Source organism: Tamandua tetradactyla, chromosome 6 (genome assembly GCF_023851605.1).
Source record: "Tamandua tetradactyla isolate mTamTet1 chromosome 6, mTamTet1.pri, whole genome shotgun sequence".
In the NCBI taxonomy this organism is placed as follows: Eukaryota; Metazoa; Chordata; class Mammalia; order Pilosa; family Myrmecophagidae; genus Tamandua; species Tamandua tetradactyla.
The window spans coordinates 89,197,067-89,219,216 of record NC_135332.1 but is presented as its reverse complement, the minus strand read 5'-3'; the positions used below and the strand labels follow the sequence as shown (position 1 = coordinate 89,219,216).

Sequence of the window (22,150 nt, the reverse complement as noted above, 5' to 3'; positions counted from 1 at the left end):
AACTAATCAAAGATTTTCAAGCAAATATACTAAACAAATGCAATGAGATGGTTAAAGAGGTAAATGCTATTAAGAAGACAGTGGGTGATCATTAAGAAGAATGTGAAAGAATTCGTAGAAAAATAACGTGTAACAGAAGTGAAAGACACTATAGATGAAATTTTTAAAAAGCTCTAGAGACACACAACTGCAGATTTGAAGAGGCAGAAGAAAGGATCAGCAAGCTAGAAGATAGCACATCCAAATTTGAAGGTACCAAAGAACAGATGGAGAAAAGAAAAGAAAAATTGGAGATGGGTCTCAGAAAAATGATTGAAAACACAAAGCATCCAAACATATGCAAAATGGTTGTCCCAGAAGGAGAAGAGAAGGGGAAAGGGCCAGGAAGTATATTTGAGGAAATAAAGACAGCAAATTTCCTATCCATTATAACAGACACAAATATGCAAATCCAAGAAGATCAATGAATTCCAATCAGAATAAATATGAATAGAAATACTCCAAGACACATACAATTAGATGGTCAAATCCTGAAGAGAAAGAATGAATTCTGGAAGCAGCAAGAGAAAAGCAATTCACCACATCCAAGAGAAGCCAAATAAGAATAGATGCCGATTTCTCACCAGAAATCATGGAGGCAAGAAGATAATGCTACAATATATTTAAGATATTGAAAGAGAAATATTGCCAGCCAAGAATAGTGTAGCCAGCAAAGCTGTCCTTCAAAAATCAGGAAGATTTAAAAATATTCACAGATAAACAGAAGGGGAGAATGTTTGTTTAAAAGAGCCTTGCCCTACAAGGAAGTTCTGCTGTCTGAAAAGAAAAGAAAGAGTGACAAGCTTGGAAGAGAAATACAGAAATGAAGATTATCAGTAAAGATAACTAAAAGAATAAATACAGACAAAAGATAGATCTGTCAAATAATAGCCAAGGATAAAGTGTTTGAAATAAGACTACTTTTACAATAATAACATTGAATACTAATGGATTTAAATTCCTGAATCAAAAGATGCAGGTCAGCAGAACAGACTCAAAAATATGATCCATCTATATGTTGTTTACAAGACACCTATTTTCAACCCAAAAAGCAATTTGAAAGTGAAAGGATGGAAGAATATATTACATGCAAGCTGTATGGTAGCCATACTAATAACAGACAAAATAGAGATTAAATTACAAAATGTTATAAGAGACAATGAAGGGCATAATACATTAATAAAAGGAGCACGTCACCAAGAAGAAATAATAATTATAAATATCTATGTAACTAATAAAGATTCTACAAATTACATGAGGCAAACGTTGACAAAATTGAAGGGAATAATATACATCTCTACCATAATAATGGGAGACTTCAACACACCATTCTCTTAAATAGAATATGTAAACAGAGGATAAATAAGGAAAAGAGAATACGAATAACGTGATAAATGAACTAGACCTAACAGATATATATATAGAGAGAGAATATTGCATGTCAATACTGCAAGATATACATTTTTTCTCAAGTGCTCATGGATCATTCTCCAGGATAGATGACATACCAAGGACAAAAAAAGTCTTAATAAATTGAAAATGATTAATATTACACAAAGCATTTTTTCTGATCACAATGGCAGGACGCTGGAAATCAGCACCACCCAGAGAACTAGAAAACTCATAAATATCTGGAGGTTTAAATAATCAGTTCATAAAAGATGAAGATTGCAAAAATAAATCAGTAAATATATTGAGACAAATGAAAATAACTACACAGTATATCAGAACTTATGGGATGACATTGAGAGGAAAATTTATAACCCTAAACAACTACATTAAAAAGTCAAAAGAGCTAAAATAAAAGATCTAACTGAACACCTGGAGAAACTAGAAGACTAAGCAAACTAATCCAAATGCAAGCAAAAGGAAAGAAATAATAAAGATTAGAGCAGAAATAAATGAAATGGAGAACAAAATAAAAATAGAATCAATGAAACCAAAAGGTGTTTTTTTGAAAAGATTGATAAACTTGAAAAACTCTTAGCTAGACTGACAAAGACAAAAAAGAGAAGATGAAAGTAAATAAAATCAGATACGAGAGTGTGTTCATTAACAGGGAACCTGTTGAAATAAAAAAAAAAGGTCATAGAGGATGCTATGAACAACTGTACACCAACAAACTAGACAACTTAGATGAAATGGACAATTTCCTAGAAACACACGAAAAACCTGTATTGGCTCGAGAATAAATAAAAGACCTCCACAAACCAATCACAGATAAAGAGACTACATCAGTCATCAGAAACCTCCTAAAAAAGAAAATCTCAGAACCAGATGGCTTCATAGTTGAATTTTTATAATTATTCTTTGTGCTCAATGTGCTCAAATGTTTCTAAAATATTGAAGAGAAGGAAACAATACCTAACTCATTAAAAAAAACCACCATCACCCCAATGCCAAAGACTGATAAAGATATGACAAGGAAAGCAGATTACAGACAAATCTCTCTAATGAATATACATGCAAAAATCCTCAATATAAGAATTTCAAATAAAATCCAATGACCCATCACAATAATTATACATGATCAAATGGGTTTTATTCCAGGAATGCAAGGGGGGTCAATATATCACATTGTTAATGTAATCCATCACATTACAAATCAAAAGGGAACAAACACATGATCATATTGACTGATGCAGAAAATATTTTTGGCAAAATCCACAATCCTTTCTTGATAAAAAGCACTTTGAAAGGTACAAATAGGAGGAAACTTCCTCAATAATGATAAATGGTATATATGAGAAACCCACCACCAACATTTGACTCAGTGGTAATAGAATGAAAGCTTTCACTCTAAGATCAGGAACAAGACAAAAATACCTACTGTTACCACTGTTATTAAACATTATGCTAGAAGTTCTAAGCTAGAGTAATTAGATAAAAAAAAATTTATAAAGGGCATCCAACTTGAAAAAGAAGTAAAACTAACACTATTTGCAGAAGACATGGTCTTATATTTAGAAAGTTCCAAAAAGACAATGACAGAGCTACTAGAGCTAATAAACTAGTTCAGCAAAGTGGCAGGATACAAGATCAAGACCTAAAAATCAGTAATGATTTTACACTCTAGTAGTGAGCTATCTAAGGAGGTAATCTAGAATTTACAATAACAACTAGAAGAATCAAATATCTAGGAATAAACTTAATCAACAATGTAAAGGACATGCACACAGAAAACTACTGTAAAAAACTACAGAAAAATATTGCTTAAAGAAATCAAAGAAGCCTTAAATAAATGGGAGGACATGCCATATTCATGGATTGGAAAGCTAAGTGTCATCAATTTGTCCATTCTTAACAAATTCAATGCAATACCAATCAAAATTCCAGCCACCACTTTGCAAAAATAGAAGAGCATATTATCAAATTTATTTAGAATGGTAAGTAGCCTTGAATAGGTAAAAAAGTTTTAAAAAATAGGAATAAAGTTGGATAACTCATACTTCCTGACTCTAAAGCATATGATAGAGCTGCATTGGCGAAAACAGCATGGTACTGGCAAAAAGATGCACATATTGATCAATGCAATTTAATTGAGAGTTGAGTTTTATGGTCAATTGATTGTTGGCAGTCTCCCAAGTCCACTCAACCGGGACAGAGCATTCTCTTCAATAATTGTGCTGGAATAATTGTGTAGACATATCCAAAGGAGTGAAATAGGAACCCTATCTCACACTCTATAAAAAAATTAACTCCAGGTGGACCTAAGACCTAAATATAAGGTCCAATACTGTAGAAGAAAATGTGGAGAAGTATCTTCCACACCTTGCAGTAGGCAATGGTTTATTTAACTTTACACCCAAAGCACAATGAAAAAAAATAATAATAAAGGATCTCCTCAAAATTAAAAAAAAAAAAAAATCTGTGATTTAAAGCACTTGCCAAAAAAGGGAAAAGGTAGCCTATGCAAAGGGAAAAGATGTTTGGGAGCCACGTATTTGATAAAGGTTTGATATTCAGAATATATAAAGAAATCCTACAACTCAGCAATAAAAAGACAACCTAATTAAAAGTGGGTGGGGCAGGCCACGGTGGCTCAGCAGCAAGAACACTTGCCTGCTATGCCAGAGGACCCGGGTTCGATTCCTGGTGCCTGCCCATGTAAAAAAAAAAAAAAGAAAGAAAGAAAGAAAAAAATGGGCAGAAGACATGTATAGTTTTTCCAAAAAGGAAATACAAATCACTAGAAAGCGCAGAAACATATGCTCATCTTCATCAACTTTTAGGGAAACACAAATAAAAAACCACAATGAGATTTCATTTCACACTTACCAGAATGGCCACTATTAAACAGGAAACTACAAATGTTGAGAAATAGGAATATTTATTAACCGCTGGTGGGAATGTAACATAGTACAACCACTGTGGGAGACAGTTTGGCATTTTCTCAGGAAGCCAAATATAGAACTGCCTGTGATTTTGCAGTACTGCTGCTAGTTATATACCCAGAAGAATTGGAAGCATTAACTCAGACATTTGCACACTGATGTTCATAGTGGAGTTATTCACAATTGCAAAATAGTGTCCATCAACAGATGAAAGGATATACAGAATGTGGTAGATACATATAATGTAATATTATTTGGCTGTATGGCTGTAAGAAGAAATGAAGTACAGACACATATAAAAACATAAATGGACCTTGAGGCCATTATATTGAGTGAAATAAGCCAGACACAAAAAGACAAATGTTGGATTATCTAATATGAACAAAGTGTAATGAACAAACTTATGGAGCTAGTATCTATAATATAGGTTGCCAGCAGATAGAATGAGGGTAAGGATGGGGAGCAGATGCTTAATTTGTTCAGAATTTCTAATAAGGTTGATTGGAAATGTCTAGAGGTGATGGCAGCACATTATCATGAGGGTAATTAACAATGCTGAGTTTTGGCTGTGATTGTGGTTGAAAGGGAAAGTTTGATATTGTGTGTGTCACTAGATGGAAAGCACAATAATTTATCATGGGACTGTATAATACAGCGAACCCTGTTGTGGAAGATGAATGCAGTTAATTGTGTTACGTGAACTAGAACAAATGTACATCATTGCTACAAATAATACTTCATAATAGGGTAGCATATGGGAAAAACACACCTAAAGCAAAATATGTTCTATTAGTTAGCAGTAATATCTTAGTATCTCGCATCTATTGGATTAAAGGTACCACGACAATGGTATGTATCAACAAGCAGGTCATATATGGGAATGCTACATTTTTGTTTTTGTTTTTAGCTTTATTTTTCATTGTTATTTTTCTTATTTGGAATGTAGTAATTTTTTTATCCTTAGAAAAAGGTTACATGACACAGAAACAACTGAATTTACTTTTCATTTACAGTGCTTTTCTCTCTGATCCCTCTGAACATGCATGTGGTCAGCTATAGGCAAAGCTTCATCTTCAGTGACAAAAGGCAAAACACAAAAACAAACAAATAGCAACCCAAAAAACTTTACACAAGAAGCAAGGCAAGATATAATTTATGTTCTTATGTGTCAATTAGTATAACTCTGGCAAGAATGTAAAAGTGGTAGAAGGTCAGGTGTCTCGACTAACAGGGCCATTTTGGACATCTTGAATTTATAGAGCTATGGAATATAAATCTGTCCTTGTTGTCATAAGTCGGGTTTCTAGAACCTTAGTCTTATGATAATGAAATTAACCATAATTATAATTAATGCTTAAGCATGACCCTCTGAAAACCTTGCTGCTTAAATGTGGCCTTGCGGTATGCCAAACCGCATGTTTTATATATATGTTTAATGCCTCCTTTAATATGTTCCTCCACAGGACGTACGCACACATTATCTTTGCACCACTTTTTGTAGATAAATGGAATTTGTAAATGCATTCTGGTCTTAAATCGTGGCATAATTTTTATTTAAAATACTTTTCTCATTTATCAACGTTCAGATTGAATTAGTATGTATGACTCCTAACAAGAGAAAGAGAAGCAAGGCATTTGGGGTATGCTTCTTCTCAATAATTTCTGATATCCAATCCCAATAGAAATGAACACAGAAAATGAACTCCAAAGATATTTCCCTATTACAGGAATATTATAATATCATCCACACTCAGATACATAGATGCCGAAGTTCCGCTAGGATCATGGAGTCTCTTCTTAGCACTGACAGGGCCCTGAGACTGCTGGTCCATGTCTTCCCAGGTCACTGTTCCAGTGAGCCTAGAAGTTCTAGTTCAAGAGATTCATAGAAGGGATCCACAGTGGGAAAAGGCACACAGAGAAATCTCTTTTCTGAAGAAAAGAGACATCCTTCTCAAAGTCAATGACAAAGAAAATTATAATCTAAAATCAAATTTGTTTTTTCCTCCAGTGAAATCCAAACTCTTTTAAAGTCAACCTCATTGATGTTGCAAGTGATGATTCTGTGCATGGTCCTCTGCAACCTGCAAGAAATATGTATTAAATTTTGCCTGAACTAGGAGAGACCAATATAACCTATAAAACTGTAAAACAAGATTTCTTATGATCTCAGTTCCCTGAGCAATTGGAGCAAAAACAACTCAAGGCATCTGACCTCAAGTTATAGGATCTTTGCTTAACTCTGCATCTGCTCCCGGGGTCTAAGCTGAATGGTCCTGAGACCCCCTCCTGCAGGGAGGGTTTGTGCCTGGGCTCACACTGGCTTCTTCCGATGGTGTTTCCTACACAGAAACACATGGTCATGCTCTGGGTGGTCATGGAGATCAGCTGCAGGGGGAACTCATTATTGCAGAAGTAGATGGAATTCTAGGACTGGTAAAAGGAAAAGACAAGATAAACCCAGAATACCTTGTAGTACCAGAACATAAGGGCGTGTTCACAACACGCATGGATGCAAACACTCACACACATACATATTCACGTACACACATACTCACGCACACACATGCACACACTCATACATATCTACACACACACACACGCATGCATACTGTAATGCCGAAGAGGTATTTGGAACCACCCTGAAAGAGCTTCCACTTAGAAAAGCTAGAACAATTTTAACATCAAAATAACTAATGTATTGGCTTACAACCCAAAGCATAAAATGAATATCCAAGAAAACATTTCGCTATTTCAAATAATCTATGCAAACTGTTTGAAACAGGCAACCAAACTGATGAAGGAGTTGAAGCTTAACTACCATCCTCTGGTGTGTACACTGGACTCAGTGACACAGTTCCAAAGAATAGAGAATGGAAATGGGCAGTTAGTACCTCTACAGTTAAGGCGGAAATTGCCACCTTCACCAGGTAAGGGGCTTCGACATCACCAGCACTGACTTGGAATGATGTCATGTGCCCCCTGGCGTGACACCAGGGGAAGGGCTCTGCACCTCTGTTGCATTCTTTCCCCTCCTCTTACCACAGTGCAATTATGAGAAAGCCTTGTACAATGCAAATTGAGGGTCATTCTTCAAAACACCTAAAGACACCAGTAAGAATGTGAAACTGTCACGGATCAGGTGTTAGGAGAAATGAAACTGAAATTCAACATGTGCTCATGATTGGATCCAATATCAGAAAGAGGACATACATGGGAAAACAAGCAACAGCCAAAGTCTATTGTTTATTACTGTTACCGTTAAAGGTATGTTTTAATTCATGTATAATGAACGTATAAGAGATTCACAGTAGGAGAAACTAGATGTGGAATATATGGGAAGTCTCTCTATATTTTCTTTTTCTATAAATCTAAAACTTTGAAGATAAAATATATTTTACGAAGAAAAAAATGGAGGTTTAATTACTTGCTCTTTCCCTAACTCAGGGTTCAATTTTTAGAAAGAAGAGAAAGTGGTTATTTGACTCAGATTTTCAGGTGTTTCATGAGTTACTAGTTCAGAGAAGCTAGAAAAGGTCACACTGGGTTCTTTATGAAAACCCTAAGTAAGGGGGTGTGGCAGCTACAGTGACCTCACTTCCCTCTTGATGTGAAATAATTGCAGGCTTTGAGTTGCCCTGACATTGCCCTGGGGACTGAAATGAACCCAGGCAAGGGGAAGGCAAGTCCTCAGGGAAGTAAGCTCAGGGGAGAGAAGGGTCAGACCCTGAGAGGAAACCGTTACCTAACCTGCACCTGCTCCTCAGGCTGCCCTGTTGTTGGGGGTCCTGGAGGTACCCCACAGCTCATCCCCCTCCCGCAGGGGAGGTTTGAGTCTGGGCTCACACTGCCTCCCCCTCACTGTGTCTTTTGCTCTATAAGGTCGTGGCCTCGGCATTCACAGGACTCGGCTGCAAATAGCACTCATTCTTCGACGTGTCAGTGGTGGTGGAGATGCAGTCTTAGTAAGCTGGGTGGTAGTTTATGCTACCTGTCCAGTATCCCATCCACTCCATCCCTTTCACAGAACGCTGATGGATCCAATTCCAGAAATAACTGCTGGTGACGAGCCTCTGGAGATGGTGCGGGTGAGGGAGAGTTTCTGCGAGGGCTTCACCAGCCCTGGGCCTAGCTCCTGCAGTGTCAACTCAGGCAGGACATGGGGACAAGGAGAGTCGTTGTGAGTCTGTTTCATTGCACAATCCCTGTGAACTCCTGGACCTCCAAGACCCTTACCCAGGAAGCTGCCAGCACAGAGCATCTGTGACAGAGATTTCATCTGTGAGTTTGCAGGGTGATTTGCATGTGGCGTCACTGGGAGTAAAAGAGGCCAAGCTGATGACAGTCACTGGGCTTACTGTGGCTCCAGTGCAGGGTGGGGGAGAACTGCTGAGGCTGTCTCTGCTTGACCTTGGGCACACCATCCCTTAGACCTTTAACTCTGGGGCGTGGCAGTGGGGAGAGTGGTGGTTTCTGCAGTCTGAGCACAGAGAGCTGCCTCCATCCCACAGGGCAGCTTGTGGGGTACATGACAGATTCTGCACTGCATGGAGCCCGTGTTCATCTCAGTCTGGGTCTCTAGTCACCATTTCCCTAGGGACTCCAACCACAGGAGGGGATACCATCAGGAGCCATATCCCAGCACTGATATAAGAAAATGACCTCATCCATGTCAAACCCTTAGAAGGATGTCTGCCATGAAATAACCAGTCATAACTGGGAAGAGTCTGCATCAAAGCTTAGGAAGGGGACAGAGTACCATGACAGAGGGCAGGGACATGCCGTCATTGGATTGTAGGATTCCAGGGACTGTAGCATCTTCAAGGGGAGTCAAAGGCAGCTCCATCAGTAGGTGTGCACAGAGAAAGGATGTGTGAGATGGAGAAAGCCCTAAGCAGGGAACGCTCCCATCATGGTCCTCACAGGGTGCCTGCTCTGCCTGCACAGAGCCAGAGCCTCTTACCAGGCACTGGGCCCCAGGGCTGCGTGGACGAGAAGCACTGTCCACGTGAGGAGGGGGCCCAACCTGCTCCTCCTCAGAATCTCTCCACGCTCCCTTCCCAAGGAGGCTCCAGACCAGATTCTCATCTGTGAGTCCAGCTTTCATTTCTTCTATTGTGCCTTTCATTCCCATGAGTTCTGTGGTTTGTTTTTTCAGACTTTCAAATTCTTCTTTTTGTTCACCCAATGTTTTCTTTATATCCCCCCTCAACTCATCGATTTGATTTTTGATGAGATTTTGCATGTCTGTTCGAACATCCTGAATTAGTTCTTGCAATTCCTGTTTATCATTTTCATTTAAAGTTTTGGTTTATTCCTTCCACTGGGCCATATCTTTGATTTTCTTAGCATGACTCCTTATTTGTTACAGGCATCTAGGCACTTGATTTCCTTTATTAGTTCATTCTGCAGGTTGTTTTCACTCTTTTACCTAGGGTTTTCTTGCTGGATGGCTTTGTTCTCTATCTGTTCTTTGACATTCAGTTCCACTTTGTTCTAGTTTGCTAGCTGCCAGAATTCAATATACTGGAAACAGAATGGCTTTTAAAAGGGGGGAATTTAATGAGTTGCTAGTTTACAGTTTAAGGCCGAGAAAATGTCCCAATTAAAACAAGTCTATAGAAATATCCAGTCAAAGACATCCAGGGAAAGATTCCTTGGTTCAAGAAGGCCGATGAAGTTCAGGGTTTCTCTCTCAAGTGAGACGGCACATGGCAAACACAGTCAGGGCTTCTCTCTCGGCTGGAAGGGCACATGGCAAACACGGCGTCATCTGCTAGCTTTGTCTCCTGGCTTCCTGTTTCATGAAGCTCCCCGGGAGGTGTTTTCCTTCTTCATCTCCAAAGGTCACTGGCTTATGGACTCTCTGCTTCATGGTGCTGCAACATTCTCTGCTCTCTCTGAATCTCCTGTTCTCCAAAATGTTTTCTCTTTTATAGGACTCCAATAAACCAATCAAGGCCCACCCATTTGGGTGGCAACATCTCGTCCCCTAATCCAGGTTAACAACCACTCTTGACTAAAACACATCATCCAGGGAGATGATCTGATTAGAGTTTCAAACATACAGTATTGAATAGGGATTATTCTGCCTTTATGAAGTGGGATTTTGATTAAAACATGGCTTTTCCAGGGGCATACTTCCTCTCAAACCAGCACACACTTATTCTAGACCTCTAGCATAGGTTCTGTTTAACTGATCAGATTTTTTCAGTTTTTGTTTTTCTGTTTCTGGCCCTGCCTGTATGGAGCCTTTTTAATGAGGAGGGTCTCCTCAGGTATCATAGATGCCAGTCAGATTTTCCCAGACCAGACAGACCCATGTCTCGAGAAGAAAGAGCAGCCAGCATGAGTTTTCCCTGAGGGTGAGACCCAGCAGGTTGTCAGGCTTTCCTAAGAAGCCTCTGGACTATATCCTGCCCAGCTTGTGCCACTTGTCTGCCGCGGCTTCCCACCTGCTTAAAGTGATGTGGTGCCTTTAATTTCAGCAAACTCTCCCTCCCAGAGGCATGGGTGGGACAGAGAGGAGGTAGTAGGATGGCTGTGATTGCTTTTATTTTCTAGTCCTTGGGGCCTGAATTCCCCCCACCTCTCTTTTCTTCAGGAAGATATTCCCTCTAGGGAATTAACCCCTTTCACCTGACTAGTTACTTTGTCTCTCAGACAAGCTTAATTCTGCCCTTGCCTGGGGCGGAGCTGGAATCGGGGAGTGCTTCCAGTTCTATCTAATGAGCTGTTTAAGGAGCGAAAAAAGAGCAAAAAAGCCTTTTCAGAGCTGTACCCCAGTTCCTCAGGTTTGTCAATCCAGAGCTTGAGTCGGTATGTGGCTCTATGTATCTCTAGGCTCTATGCGCCCCTTTATCTTGGGGTCCAGCCCTTTTCTGGTATTTTATGTTATCAGACTCAAAAAATCCTCGTTATTTATTTATTTTTTTCTGTCAGCCCTGCCCCCTCTCTGTGATGCAAAAACTCCTTTATTTCTTATTACAGGTTTATCTGTGCTGGGGCCTGTTTTCAGTAGTCAGAATTCGTTAATTAATTCCACAATTAGAGCTTGGTTGAGCTAAGTCCTTGCTGCTAGTAAGGTCTATTTCCTTTCCGCTTGGAGAATCAGCCTGCTGTGCACATAGGGGAGGGGCTCCGACCTTTTAGCTTGGGAGACTTACAGTTCTTTGTGGGAATCTCAGCTGGTGTACCTAGTCCAGTGTGGTGTACACTGTGCGTCTGGTTATGATGTTCCCTCTGAAGTTGTTCTGTACTGTTCCTGGCTATTTACTAGCTGCTCTGGAGGACGCACTAAATTCCACACCTCTCTGTGCTGCCATCTTGCCCCAGTACTTTCATTTTTCACCTTCCCCTGACCCAATTTCAATTCTGGCTGAAGCAGGTGCTTCCAGTAAGGAGCATCCAGGGCTGACCTGGTCACATGAATCTAAGAACTGCTTTTGAGTCTTAGAGAGTAGAAATAGTGGGCATATCAGCAGCTACCATACTGTGCCTGATTTGCGCAGCTCAAAGCTGCAGATGGGGACATAGATTCAGGGAATCTTAGTGCTTGCTACAAAAACAGACTCTTTTAACAAAAACAAACAAACAAGCAAAGAAAATGAATAGTTGTGTTGATTCAAAGTTCAAAGGTGTGTGCTCTGGCATGGGCTTGGGCATACAGACTAGGTAGTGGGTCCTTTAAGATTGTGCAGTGGACCTGCAGAAGGGAGAGGAGTCCAGAGGTAGCCTAAGAAGGAGGACTGATGCGTTGAGCTATTGAGGTGGGAGAAGAGGAGCAGGGATGATGTGCATCCTCGGTTGATGTGGATCTGATCCTGTAAGGATGACTTAGCCAGTTGTGTTAGAAACACTGAATCACTGAGGAATTGAAAGAAAAGAGAAGTAATTGTATTTATTAAAATGTTCTTTAAAAAGGTAAAATGCATTTTATAAACTTACGAATACATTTTAAAATTAATATTGACACTATTATATATGAATTTGTATTTCTTAACGTGACACTATTATATATGAATTTGTGTTTCTTGATCATTTAAGACCTGTGAGGAGTTTGGTAAACATTTGCTGTGTCCCATCTAGTTTTCCCATCACAACTCTATGAGATTATATTGAAAAGCTCCCTAAGAAATGTGACTATCTGTAAAGATTAGGGTCCTCTAATAATTATCAACCTTCTGGGTCAAATAAAGAGAGGGCAGAGATTTATGTCCACAATAACTTCACCTCTAGGTGACACATGATATTTATAGCAGTCAGGATCTGCCAATTCTACTGACTTGGTTAAGGTGGAGGCATGCAGTCATTAATTTATTTGATCCAGAAAGACCTGTGGAGTCCCCACCTCTATCATGGGTGCCCAGGACGCTATCTGTGAAATGGACCTTTGAGGTATCTAAGGTTCTCCTGAGAGCAGAATCAGCGCATCTGCCTTCTAGTTCATCAGGCAGTGGAGTCCTCCAGTGAGTCGGGAAAATGGACACCATGGCTTTGGATTCTGGGGCCCACTCTCAGGTCATTGCAGGGCAAGCTGGATGCTGAAGCAATCTCATGCAAGAGCAAACAACCTGGTCCATCTGTCCCACCAGAAACAGACCTTGGACACCAAATGGGTTATATTTAGCTTCTCTTATCCTAATTAAAACATGTAGCAAAACTTGACATGTGTACATGGTCCTCTTGGAATGCACTCTCATCATTATGACCATTCAATTTTGAGCACTGGGTATGGGCCCTACTGGTTGTAGAGTCTCCTCAGATATAGAGGCTTGCATAGATAAACATGCATATGCTAAGGTGTGGGGTTTGGAGGGCGGGGCAGGCAGAGTCAGCAGTGGGCACCAGATTCCTTTTGACTCAGGGATGCTGTAGTCAGGGTGTCTGGGGCTGTCACAACAGAGTGGGGCTGACCCAGACGGTGCCCCTCCAAACACCACAGGGTAACTTGTCTATGCTCTACCCATAAACTGTCATTGTGTCCATCATACAAACACTTATTTTACAAATATAAAGCCCTAGATGCTCATAGACAAAACATATTTATGGTCAATTCTCAAAGCATAAAATCACATTTGCAACAAAATAATTCTACAAACGTACTTTTACATGCACTTTAAGTAATGGAAATTAAACATGTTTGCATATGAAGATGAAAATGTTGAAGAATGTCCACTACACTGACCTTCACCCAAATCCTTTAGATTCTTATTGATATGGGGTTATCTTTGTGGGCAGTTGGCATCTATTGGCAACTCAGTCTCAATTCCTGATTACCTTGTGCTCCAATTAGAGCAGTAGGACTAAAGAACCCCATTCACTTAGCCCCCAGGCTCCCTGCTTACAGGTGATCATGCCAAGGGCTGGCACCTGTCTGTGATAGACCAGTGCCACTTCCTCTCCCAGATACTGGACATCATGGGTTAAATCCATACCAGGGGCCTTGAGCAGTTGACAACTGATTCTGGAAGAAAGTCCATCTCACTCTGCTAATGGAGTGCCCAGAAATTTCCATAGCTTTTTTAACATAGGACTAGATGGTTTAAGAAGCCCCACTTATCACTATTTTAAAAGTCCTGGTGTGTGTGCGCAAGAGTGTGTGTATACTTTTCCTTGTTTATGCTATTTAGAATTACTTTCTGTTATTTGGACTCAAATCCATTTCTTTTTTTAAAATTAATTTTAAAATTTTTTCTAAAAATACCAAAAACCACCAAACAAACGCAAGCGTTCTTAACTTTTGATCATTCCCTTCCACATATATAATCAGTAATTCACAATATCATCACATAGTTGCATATTCATCATCATGATTATTTCTTGGAACATGTGCAATCATCTATTCAGAAAAAGAAATAAAAAGAAAACAGAAAAAAAATCATACATACCATATCCCTTACCCCTCCTTTTCATTGATCACTAGCATTTCAATCTAAATTTATCAAATCCATTTCTTGATAGAGAATTTTGCTTTAGAAGGAGTGAAGAGAACAGCAGACATTCAGGGAAATGTGCACAGTTTTAAGAGAGTGAGCAGGTCAAGACCAGTGTGAAAGGCACATCCCTGATCCAGTCCAGGAAGGGACAATAATATTTGATGGTAGCCCTTTGGGACCAGCTACCTCTTTACTTAACTCCTGGGATCATCTGAGCCCACTAGATGATGGTTGCATTCATTCAACATTTAAAGGGTAAAAGAAGTCAGTATTCAAGAGAGAACTCACCAAGGACCCTGCCTTCCTTTCCCTGGTTGTGCATTAGACAATACACTGTGGCTATAAGAGCATTCAATTACCTTTTCTTATAACATCATTAAAGCTTCTGCAGCTTGCGGTAACTTTTAAAGTATTCAGTCTTCTAGAACTCTTTCATCAGCCCAACTTGTCTTCTTCCACAAAGCCATCATGCACAGGACCTGTGCTCACCAGCTGTGATTCTTGTGACCCTCACAGGTGTGCAGGATTCTCATTAGAATATTCTCCTGTAGGATAGGGTTGGCTTTAACATGGACACTGGAGAGCAGATGCTCAGCTCCTCCTGGCCCTGTCCTTGAAGACCTGGCCCTGTCCCCATGAGTCCTTGCTCAACTCACTTCTTGGTGATGAAAGGGGACTGTGTTCCCGGTGGTTCCTCAGGGTATGGTGGGTCCATCCCCAGAGGTGTCATCACTCGTCTGTAGCAGCTGACATTTTCCATAAGACTCTGAAGCTCACAGGCATAGCAGTGGATGTTTATAGATGTGCTCTGTATCAAAATAAAGGTAGACAATTCAACTTCTTTCCTTTGCAATGCAATGTAATTAATTTGTGTTTTTATTAGGGGCAGTGAAAGAGAATTCCCTAAACTGAGCTGTTGAGGAACCCAGGTGTGGGGCAGGGGTGGTGGTGGGTGATTGGGGTGTTCAATGGCTGAGGGTGATACTCCAGAGAAAGAGGCAGGTATGGCTTCAGCATCCAACTCTCACAGCCGTGGGTGAAGGGGGCACCAGCCCGGAAAAAGCATTGGGCAGGAAATTGAAGAGGCTCTTGTCAGGGCCAAAGGTTGAGAGCTGGGCTCTAATAAAACCTCAATTTAGGTTCTAAGCTGGGCTCTAATAAAACCTCAATTTAGGTTCTAACATTATGTATATGTGTGTGTACATATATGGAAACCTACACACCTATATGTATATATACACACACACACAAACTTATATACATATATGTTCACACATGCATTTGTCTATTTATATAAAAACTCATGTGAAAAAAACTCATGTGCATGTATATGTATACGTACAGACACACATATGTACTCTTATCATATACCCACACACACTCACACACACATATTTTATGGATCCCCCAAATTAGTACCACTGGAAAGAAACCAGAGCTCTCTCTCTCTCTCTTTCCCTCCAAGAGAAATAAGGGGCAGGAAAGCAGAAATGTGGACAGATTCCTTGGTGAAACCATTGGCTCATAGAGAAGATAAATAAGATTAGGCAGAGTGGTGTGGAATAGGGGGGCTTTCAAAAACTAAAAACAAAAAAATTCCCTTCCTTCCTATAGAAACTCTGTCCCCGTCCCTGAGATGGGCACTGCTCCTGGTGGGTCCCAGGTGACTACAAGTGCTCCCCACGACTGAGCCCCTCCTGTGCCCTGCAGGGGAGGTGTGTGTCTGGGTCCACATTGACTTCTCATTGTGTGTCTGGCACAGTAATTCATGGCCACGTCCTCAGCAGTTATGGAGCCCAGCTGCAAAATGAACTGGTTCGTGGAGGTGTTCCTAGTAATGAAGCTGCAGCTCTTGAGGGATGGACTGTAGTACTTGCTCCCCTCATAACTACTTTCTCTATCCACTGCAGTCCCTTCCCTGGGGCTGGCAGACTCAATCCAGCAGTTATCACTGGCTGTGATGGAGAATTAAGAGACAGAACGGGCAAAAGGTCAGGGCCTGCAAGGGCTTCTCCAGTTCTTGGGCTGACTCTTGCAGCGGCATCTGGTACCAGACACCTGGGGACACGGAGAATTGCTACAGTGCACCACAACCTGGCACCACAGCCCACAGCCTCATTTCTGAAATCCTATACAATCTCACATGGGAGATCCACCAAAAGGCAGAGCTCTTAGGAGACAGAGAAGTCTCGTGGTTTTCTCCTTGAAGTTCCTATCTTCCTTGGACCCCTGTCCTGAGTGGGAAGTCAGATTGATTTGCCCCAGTTTAAGGCTCCTCCTTCCCTATATGGCTTTAAGAGAGATTATCTTGTGGGGTCCTTAAGCTACAAGAGAGGGCAACATAAGGAGAGGACTTGTGTGCACATGGACATCTCTTAGGGCTATTTCCCTACTTCTCTGACCCTGGTAGAGGGTAAAGTGATTTGATTCATGTGTAAGAAACATTATGGATGGTCCAATAACAAATGACAATGTTCCATCACTAGCATGGATTTCATCAGTTTGGAACAAAAAGGACATATGTTAAGATACAGGTGCAGAGTTCGTGGATTTAGAAGTATAAGTTTTACCCAGTATTCTGTGCCTCTATTTATATATCCAGGAAAATATTAAGTTTCCTAAATTCACTAGGGTTGTGGTGGGGGTAAAGAATTAAAAAAAAATAAAGCCAAGATACTGATTTTGGAATTGAAGCAAAAAGATTCTTTGACTGTCAAAATATTCCAAAATTAAGATTTATTTCAATCCAAGGAAATGTAATTAGGTATTACTGAAACTTCCATTATACAAGTGCATACATTTAAAATAGAGTAGTATTAATTTAAAAAACCTAACCTGCAATAACTGTTAGATACATTCTCATTTGACCTTTCAGTGTAATATTAGATGTTATCAAATATCGAATGGCAGTAGCAAGACATATTCTGCTGCAGAACAAATGGTCCCAAACTTTTACAACTACGTTGATCATCTCCCATTTTTCTATGGGGCATGGATTCTGCATTCGCTTCCCTTCATACTTTTGGCTCAAGATCCTTCATGAAGTTGCAGTCAAGATGTTGGTCTAAGCTGAAGTTGTCTTCACGCTGGACTGTGGCTGGAGAAGCTACTTTTGAGACTAGCCAGGTGATGGCTGGTCATTGAATGTCCCAACAGTCGCCACACCTTGTGACCCTGATAGGTGTTGAGGATGAAGCCATTTCTTGCCCATCCCTGTACTTAGCAGTGTTTTGAAGTGCAGACCTCAGTGCAGGTCCCAGGTGCTTTCTGCCTCTCCACTAAAGGAAGAGGGCTTGGCTTCTACCTCTCTCCAGTAATAAAGATTTTTCCTCTGGTGGCCATGAGAGTTTCTTGTAACTTTCCCACTGATTAGAGAAGGCACTGCATGGGTGGTTGTAACTGGTTGTCTGCTCCAGTGCCCTGGAACACCCCTTTGATGCATATGCACTTGCATAGGGGGTGATCTCTCTTTTCTCCTGCCCTGGACTTGCTCTTTCCCCCAAACACCCAGGTGAGCTGTGGACTCCCATTGTATCTGGGCTGCCCTGCTTGGTAGTTCAGATATTGTTAAATTGCCCCCAGATCTCATCTTACTCAAGTTTACAAATTAATTAGATTAAGAATATTGCCTGAAATTTATATCCTAATATTTATCAATCCTTTCATTTATAAGTCAACTACCACATATGTTTCAAGTTTAATTTTGAAGAGTGTTTATAATTGAAATTGAGGCAAAGGTTGACTTTTGTCAACTTCTCATGCTTGGCTCTAAACTTTTTATCTATTAATAGATGTCATCAATGTATCTCAAAGCTGTCATAATAATTTTATACTTAAATTTTGCATTTTCTCACCTCCCTTATCTTCTGCATGTGTCCACCCACTTACACACCCCTTATCACTTTCTCATAATAAAATATGCATGTATTCCACAGAACTACATTTTCACAAAACCACTAACTAATATGTAACTGATTTTTAAAACTGAATCACACCAAGGATGCTTTCTTCATCTGACTTTTTGGGACAGTCATTGTCCCTCATTCTTTTCATGGTGTAGTTCAGAGACTGCAGCCAGGGCAGAGTCTTGTCCAGAAATTTAATATTGCTCAAGATCCCCAGCCTCCTGTCCTTCCTTGTGTCCTTGCTCAATATCCACAGCTGTGTGGTACTTCTCTGATCCTGGAAGACTGTTTAACACACTTTATGTGAGAACTCTGAGGGTCAGCAACTTAGTAAAGCCCCAGAGTCATGCAGAACAGTGGGACCCTCGAAGAATTTGGAGGCAATAGAGGAACCACAGATATACCAGGAGGACAAGAATACCCTCCCCAGCACCATGCACCTTCCCAGGGCCTGGGTTTCCTTGTGCATAGGCCCTGAGCACCCTGTGCAGGGGATTATGATGAGTCTCCCACCAACCTCCAAAAAGGAAATACAAATAGCAAAAAAAGGCACTTGAAAAGATGTTCATCTTCATTACCTATTAGGGAAATGGAAATCAAGACCACAATGAGCTATCATCTCATCCCTGTAAGAATGACCATTATTAAACAAACAGGAAACTACAAGTGTTGGAGATGATATGGAGAAATAGGAACTCTTGCTGGTAGGAATGTACAATGGTACAGCCATTGTCTATGGCAGTTTGGTAGTTCCTCAGAAAACTAAATAATGACTTACCCGATGACCTGTCATTTCTGCTACTTGTTAGATACCCAAAAGATCAAGGTTGAACCTAAATGTCTGGAAAGGGATAGAGGTGAGTGTAGCTCATTATTGGGATTATAAGTAAGTGCTGAATTTTAGGTGGATTTGGTGGGAAAAGGTTGTTTAGAGTCATGTATGTCACTAGAAGTAAAGGTAGAGGTTTAAATATGGGTTTGTATAGTACTGTGAACTTTGAGATGAAAGTTGTTGAACATTAACAACACAATGTAAGTTCTTTCATAATGTAGGACAAATGTATGACACTTGTACAAAGAGTAAATAATAGATTGGTATATGGGGAAAAGTTTCAAGCTATGAACTATAGTTATTTCATACTATAGTATATGTACTATTTCAAGCTATGGACTACAGTTAATAGCAATCTTAACATCCTTTCATCAACAGTAACAAGTGTACCACACCAATAGTAGGGGGCATGGGGGTATGGGATATTTGGGTTTTTCTTTTATTATGACTATCTGTCATTTTTTTATTCGGATGATGGAAGTTGTTTAAAATTGACTGTGACTGTGATTGCACAACTAGGTGATGACACTGCGAGATATTCCTTGTATATACTTTATATGGATTATACAAAATGCCAAAATATCTCAATAAAATTTGCAAGAAAAAAAATCCGTTACCACTTTGGTTAAATATATGCCTAGGCATTTTATTCATTTTGGAGTTGTTGAAATGGATTTTTTAATATTTCCATTTCAAAATATTCTTTGCTGATTTATGGAAAAACAACTGATTTTAATCTTGTAGCCTGCAACTTTGCTGAATTGGTTTATTGGCTCTTGCAGCTATCTTGTGGATACTTGGGGATTTTGTAGGCAAAAGGTCATGTCATCTAAAATAGGATGAAAAAAAGAAATAAAAAGATCATGTCATCTGGGAAAACAGATAGTTTTTCTTCCTCTTTTCTAATTTGGATGGCTTTAATTTCATTTCTTGCCTAACTACCTTGGAAGGGGCTTCCAATAAAATATTTCCTAGCAGTGGTGAAATGGGGAATCATTGATTTGTTCCTGACTTTACTGGGAAGGTGTTCAGTCTTTCAACATTGACTGTAAAGCTGTATCTGGGTTTTTCTTTTATGCTCTTTATCATGTTGATATCTATTCCTATTTTTCTGAGTGCTTTCATCATGGAGAGGTGTTGGGTTTTGTCAAATGCTTTTCCTGCATTGAGAATGATCATGAGTTTTTTTCCTTCATTATGTTAATATGGTGCTTTACATTATTTTCTTATGTTTACCCATTCTTGCATTCCTGAAATCAATTCTACTTGGTTTCAGTTTATAATACTTTTAATGTGATGTTTTATTCCATTTGCTAGTATCCTGTTGGAGATTTTTTGTATCTAACATTCTTAATGAAAATTGACTTATAGTTTCCTTTTTTTCTTAGGTCTTTATCTGGCTTTCAGTATTAATGTAAATTTGACTTTGCAGAAAAAATTAGGAAAAGTTCCAACTTCTTCAATTGTTTGGAAATGGTTCAGAAGGATTGGTGTTAATTCTTTAAATGTTTGATAGAATTCACAAGTGAAACTGTCTATTCCTATTATTGGGGTGTGTGCTGGTTTGAAAGGAATATGCACCCTAAGAAAGCCATATTTTAATCCTGATCCATCATGTGGAGGCAGCTGTTTCTTCTAATCCTTATTCAGCACTGCAGGTTGGAAACTTGAATAGATAGATGTGACATACCCAATTGTAGGTATTAACCTTTGATTAGAGGGAAATGTGACTCCACCCATTCCAGGTGGATATTGACTGGTTTACTGGAATCCTTTAAAAGAGGAAGCATTTTGGAAAGAGTCCTGAGATCCACAAGAACCATGAGAGCCCATGCAGCCAGAGACCTTTGGAGATGAAGAAGGAAAATGCTGCTGGGGGAGCTTCATGAAAGAAGAAGCCTGGACAGAAAGCAGGATGTCGCCATGTTTGCATGCACCTTTCCATTTGAGAGAGAAACCTGAACATCATCAGCCTTCTTGAACAAAGATACTTTCCCTGAATGGCTTAAATTGGGCATTTCTATATCCTTGCTTTAATATGGACATTTTCATGATTTTAGAACTGTAAATTTGCAACTTAATAAATTCCTCCTTTTAAAAGCCATTCTGTTTCTGGCATATCGCATTCCAGCAGCTAGCAAACTAGAACAAGGTGCTTCTGATTATTGTTTCAATCCCCTTATTAATTACAGGTCTATTAAGGTTTTTTAATTCCTCCTGAGTCAGTTTAAGTTGTGCATTTCTAGGAATTTGTACCTTTGATATAGGTAATCTAATTTGTTGGTTTACAATTGTTCATAGAATTCCCATATAATCCATTTAATTACTACAAGATCAGTGAAAATGTGCCTCCTTTCCTTTCAGATATTAGTTATTGATGTTGTCTTTCAATTTTCTTTGTAAGTCTAGCTAAAGGTGTGTGAACTTTATTGATCTTTTCAAGGATCCAACTTCCAGTTTCACTGAATTCTCTCAATTACTTTCTATTCTCTATTTCTTTCATCTGCTCCAATCTTTATTATTTCTTTCCTTCTACGAACTTTAGAGTTTGCTTGCTCCTCTTTTTATAATTTCTCTAGTTGTAAAGTAAGGTTATTGATTTGAGATCTTGCTTTTTTTAAAAAAATAAACAATAATAGCTATAAATTTTCCTCTGAGTACTGGCTTTGTTTCATCCCATACATTTTGGTATGCTTTAATTTCATTCGACTTAATGTATTTCCTAATTTAACTTGTGATTTATTCCTTGACCCATTGATCATTATATAGTGTGCTCTTTAATTTCAACATATTGTGATTTTTCAAGATTTCTTTCTCTCACTTATTCCTAGCTTCATTTCATTGTGGTTGGAGAATTTGTTTGTATAATTTCAATGTTTAAAAAAAAGATATTAGGACGTGTTTTGTGACCAAACATGTGGTCTAGCCTGGAAAAAGATTGATTTGCCCTTGAGAAGAATATGTGTTCTGCTGCATTTGGGTGCTGTGTTCTATTTATGTCTGTTAGGTCTAGTTCCTTTATAGTACTGCTCAAGCTCTCTATTTCTTGTTGATCCTCTGTCTATATATTCTACCATTTGTTTAAAGTGAATACCACTTTTT

At 39.4% G+C, this 22,150-nt stretch overlaps 1 long non-coding RNA gene across 3 annotated transcripts in view; it reads left to right on the top strand.

The window, feature by feature from the left end:
• The first annotated feature begins 7,866 nt into the window (after positions 1–7,866).
• LOC143688603 (uncharacterized) overlaps positions 7,867–22,150 on the top strand; it is a 63,288-nt gene continuing 49,004 nt past the window's right edge. For 2 of the 3 annotated variants that reach the window (XR_013178164.1, XR_013178166.1), the window contains exon 1: positions 7,869–8,654. This is a non-coding gene — a long non-coding RNA (uncharacterized LOC143688603). Of the gene's footprint in view, positions 8,655–22,150 lie in introns of all 3 variants that reach the window. The other variant, XR_013178165.1, reaches the window with a different exon arrangement.